Raw genomic sequence first — 6,000 nt, 5'->3', positions numbered from 1 at the left:
TTGCAAATATGTTGCACTATTGCGTAGTTATTTTTATGTTCATTCAGACCACGAGAAATTGATGGACAATTGACGTCAACAACAATTTGATCAATTTCTTTTTAAGGGGGATAGCCACTGTGAGGATCGAAAAAATAGGTGATTTTCGGGAATTTTTTTGACTGGAATAATAAAGGAATTTGGGGATCGGGTTTTTTTTATTTTATAAAGTATACATTGAATATAATTCTCCTAAATTTTCATTAAAAAATATCATGTTGTTACAGAGTTATAAGCATTTTTGTGGAGCAACAAAAAAATTTCCCCCACCACGGTGTCATCTCTAACTCAAAAACGGATTATCAGAAACGAAAAAACCAAACGGCGTTGTAATCTGTATGCATGTGGTTATCGTTGAACGTAGGGGATTTTGAAAATTTGGATTTGAAAAAAAATGGCGACATATTAAAAATTTTTTCGTTATTTTTTCTCATTTTTTTGGATTCAAACAGCCCTAAAAAATCTTAAAAATCAAAATTTTCAAAATTCCCTACGTGCAACTTTAGCTACTGAATAGACGAATACGGCAAAAAAAATAAGTTGCGAATCGGTTCATATTTATGAAAATTACAGATGCCACCAGTTCAAAAAAAGTAGTTTCGAGAAAAACGCGTTTAAAGTTTTCAGTCGATGCAGCGGTCAGTTGACGCGCTGTCACAAAAATGACTATAACTTGAAAAATATTCGGAATTTTCATATAAAACTCTAGATACATATTTTTGAACATATACACTTTGATTTAATAAAAAAAAAAAAATTTTTTTTTTTAAATTTCACAGTGGCTATCCCCCTTAAAACAATTTTCTAAGCAAAATGAAATTGGCGCGGAAACCGGCACTGAATTTAAAAAATGACCGTTGGTAAATTTTTCGCTGGTCAATTGACGTCAATTGTCGGACAATTTCTCTGCCTTACATCACTAGCAATAAGTAAAGCGTATGTACATGTGATATGGAAAGCATGATCGTGATAAAATTGACTGTACACAAGCGCGTTCAGAAACTCGTCGATCCTGATCCTGATGCTGATGTGAGTTTGTTTTCCTTTGGATGTATCAACATCTCGGATTCATTCACCAAGTACGTGTCCCATTGACAACCGAGTTATTTCTTTGAGCATGTAGAGAAAATGGGTAAGCTGGTGTGGGTTTTACTCTGCTTGAAGGTACTCGTCTGTTGGTTGATCCGAGTAGTCGGATCGATCGATCGATTAAAAAAGTAACCGATCCAATGGTGGAACTCGACTCGTACGGCTGGTGAATCGACAAGGGAGATCTTGACTTGCCGAGACGTGTCATCGGATAGTCGCGAGCTGATGCTCATTCAATGCACCGAGTAAAGAATTCGAATCATCTCTTGTTTATTTTATTCTCATTCTCCTGGTACTCAGTCACATTGCCATGGTCTTATCTTATTATTTGTCCGTTGGTTTCTTCGTCTTATCCTCAGTCTCCAGCAAACCAACAATTAATCGGTTGGTATTTTATAAAAATTAAACAATGCACGTAAGACAAAAAGCCATAGGTACATATAGAGGATAATTTAATAATAGTGAGGGAATATTTGTCATGGTTATTTGTTTTATTCCTTCTCAATGACATTCAATACTTGAAGAGAAACAACAAAAGCTTCAGGTTTCACTCTCATTGCTCATCGGTCGTTTCGACGAATAAAGAAATTCAATTTAACGAGATCGTGTCGCAAAAACTGGTAAGATTGTCCAGCGTGAGCCGAGTTTACGTTAAAATTTTTTCAGCAAACACTCGATCAACAAACAACAATAATCACAAAATGAATTTAAAGTTTAAATCGTGCGTTGCAGTACAACTAACAATCCCCATTAACTTTATCCTCCCGTATAATATTTTTTTTTTTATATCCAACAATCATAAAGTCAAATTACATAAAAATTTATCGTCAGTATGTATGGATTTAAATAAAAAATTTTATTTTTAATAACAAAAATTATTTTTATTGAAAGTTACTCGAACGAGTATCAACGGAAGTTGAAAAACGGTGTCCAGTTTTTATCTTAAACTCCAATCGATCTTCGTGGAATCGGATGTAATGCCAGAGATCGCGCGGCGGATTCGAGGCGAATCGATAATTTTAAAATCGTAAAATTCTTGGGTAGTAGGTGTCAAGGGGTGAGAAATTATTTTATCTGAAAAAAGGATAAGTATATATATTTATATTTGTATTTATATATACATGACTGGGTACCGATCGCGTACAAAGAAGAGTCATGTGGGCATATGAAGCGTGACGCGAGTGGAGCCATCAGAAATCCATTAGATCCTTTCACCGTGTGGGCACACTTGCGGGTTGTGTCGGTGCAGTTACACCCACATTATTATCCTTCAGTTGTATACAAACTAGAGTGTATGTACTTGTTGTCTTGCCATCAAACCCATCCGCAATGTATTAGCATAAGACATGAACTGTGTCTCTGTCTCTGCTTATTATTACAGATATAATATACGAGTACATTGAGTCGAGTCGAGTCGTAAGTTTGCAGAGTACGTGCCAATGCTTAATCTTTTATCTCAGAGTTTACTCTCATTCAAGCTCATTTCTTTAATTTACTCACTCCGCTTAGTCAAACAGTTGACTCGAATCACAAGCAAACAACTTTTATCTCTTTTAATTTATAAGTGTAAATAACTTTTATCGAGTTTCGATATTTATGAATAGAGGTCTGATTAATTTCATTAACTCAATAGGATGGGATGACCTCGAGGCTCATATGGATACGGGGAAAGAAGCGGCGGCGGGCCCTTATATAAGGAAATTGTGGGAAACGGCTGACCCTTCAGGTCATGTCCAAAACTTCCCGCTGTTTCGATTAAACTTTCCATTGAAATTATTTACTCCTCTGCTTTCTAAGCTACCCCCTATTCTAAATGTCTACTAAAAGTGGGACAATCGATTAAATTTTTTGTTCCAAATAAGAAATTTTACCTGTCAGTCAACTGACGTCAATTGATGTATCTGAAGATCGGAACGTTTTTCGCGGAACGAAAATAAGAAAAAATAAATGAAAAGTACAAAATCGAATGGATCTAGATTTCGGAAATGTTTCGCACGTCACCCGAAAATTACAGGCCACCCCCAACTATCTCTAAATTCGCCTTTAGACACAAATTTCATCAATTATTTTCATTTTCATTGCGTGGAAAACGCTCCGACCTTCAGGTACATGTCAATTGACCAATGGTCATTTTTTAAATTTAATGCCGGTTTTCGCGCCAATTTCAATTTGTCCCGAAAATTATTTCACAAAAATTGACCGAATTATTTTTGACGTCAATTGACAGCCAATTTATCGTGATCTGAAAACTTGAACTGAGTGGCCGAAAATTTAATTCAATGCCTAATTAATTTTGTGTGTGATCTCTATATATCTAATAGTATATATTTATATACATATATGTATACAATAACTGTTGTAATATTTAAATTTATCGCCATTGTTATAACTGACATGATATCAGACTTGATTCACCGTGATTGCGAAAAAATTTTAATGTTTATCCACAAAAGGCAGTCGTCGGTTTATATATATATAAATGTATGTATATAGATTGGCGGTGTTGAAAGTTAAAGATGAATTACAGCTCGAATGTGATTCATAGTACGTGAAACCCGGAGTGTCAAAGATAAAAAAAATTTTTCGACTGTTTTGTTGTGCATTAAAAGTGTACAGAGATAGGTCTACACGCGAAAGAGGGTGTAAGAGAAGGGGTAGGGGGGAGAAGGATCTGTGAAACTCGAAGAAATAAATCGTCTTTCCGGCTTCATTAAGGTGAGGCGCCGAGCGATTCGCTTTATAAATCAATTCGTTCGACATCGACACCGACAAGTTTGCGAGTAACGAGAAGAATGTCCAGTTCACGCCTGTACGGTTGTTTCATGCCAACTTCTAGTTACATTATTCTATTTTATCATCACCCATTCCCATTCAAATATATACATGCTCCATTTACAATAACAACAACAGTAACATAAATAATAATAATAATAATAATAAAAATGATAATAAATGTACATATATTTTTTAGTCTGGATAAATTAATTGCCGGATTGTCTGTGGAACATACATTGATGACTATTCAAGGAAGCTTGTTAGGACATTGACACTCTTGTTGATCTCGAAGCTGAATAAAAAAAACATTTAATCTCAACCTGTTTAATAAGAATCGCCTTGAATTATCGTTAACACAAGAAAATAATAAATATATAATTAAATTTACCTTTAAGACCAAAAAATATATTTAATTATGATAATGTACAGTACAAAAACTTATACTATTATTCAAACTTTTATTTTCCTGATACGAGTGATTCATTCTAATGGATATATATACACGTGTATATATATATAAATCGACTTTGACCCCGACTACAAGTTAAGATTATTTCTAGAAATTCGATTATCGTTTCCACCGATGATGCATCTTAGCTTCTGTACTATTCAACGTACATGTATATATATGTTTTTTATACATGTGTGGGTTACTGATGGTTGGGAATAATATAAAAAGTTGATAACGTGTTCAGCCATCTGGGTAAACCCGATAATCGACAGCGAGATTTAGTTTACGAGCTGTTACTTGGGAGTCGCTAGAGGAAGTTGATAAGACACTTATTTGTAATCAGTAATCATTAATCACATAAATATATATACATTTTTTTTTATTGTATTCGATGGATATATTTTTTATAATACATTAATAATAATTTATAATTCAAATTACAATTCCTGACGGATTCGAGTATTCAAATACGGCAATCACACGCATTAATAAAATAATAATTATAATTATAATTATAATAAAAAATGTAAAAGGTGAGTGTTGAATGAATATTTGTTGAGGTGTATAGAGCGTTAGACAGGTTGTTACGAGCTGTCGACGTCGTATGCTGTGCTGGTTAAACTGTAAAATGAATAAAATAATTAAATGCGGATAGGAGCATATGTTTCGATAGACTGACGTTTGATATCATGCGTGACGTGTGTGTTGACCGAGCGGGCCATACGTCGTATGTGCCATCGCATCACATATTATATTGTAGTATAATGAAACCTTCGATCGTCGAACTGATGACGATGCCAGATGAGATCTCTGCTATCTAACTGCTATGCTGGACTTAACGTTGACGTATCTTATGACGTAAACGATAAATGATACCTAGATCGAATGTACGCTATTTTATTTATTTTGTTTTATACAACTTGTTCAAGTATGAGTAATTTATGGGCATGGGCAAAGTGGCCGCAAAAAAATGTCATCTACTACTTCAAAGAAAATTTTTTTCGTCGAATATTTTCATATTTCATGGAAATATGACTAAAAAAAGTCAGTTGGGGCAAACTGGGCCAGTTGAAATTTTTTTAAAAATTAAGGGGGATAGCCACTGTGAAATTTAAAATAATAAAATTATGTTCAAAAATATGTATCTAGAGTTTTATATGAAAATTTCAAATATTTTTCAAGTTATAGTCATTTTTGTGACAGCGCGTCAACTGACCGTTGCATCGACTAAAAACTTTGAACGCGTTTTTCTCGAAACTACTTTTTTTGGACCGGTGGCATCTGTAATTTACATAAATATGAACCGATTCGCAACTTTTTTTTTCGTATTCGTCTATTCAGTAGCTAAAGTTGCACGTAGGGAATTTTGAAAATTTTGATTTTTAAGATTTTTTAGGGCTGTTTGAATCCAAAAAAATGAGAAAAAATAACGAAAAAATTTTTAATATGTCGCCATTTTTTTTCAAATCCAAATTTTCAAAATCCCCTATGTGCAACGATAACCACATGCATACAGATTACAACGCCGTTTGGTTTTTTCGTTTCTGATAATCCGTTTTTGAGTTAGAGATGACACCATGGTGGGGGAAATTTTTTTGGTGCTCCACAAAAATGCTTATAACTTTGAAACAACATGATATTTTTTA

Source organism: Microplitis mediator, chromosome 2 (assembly GCF_029852145.1).
Source record: "Microplitis mediator isolate UGA2020A chromosome 2, iyMicMedi2.1, whole genome shotgun sequence".
Lineage (NCBI taxonomy): Eukaryota > Metazoa > Arthropoda > Insecta > Hymenoptera > Braconidae > Microplitis > Microplitis mediator.
This window is presented reverse-complemented; position numbering follows the sequence as displayed.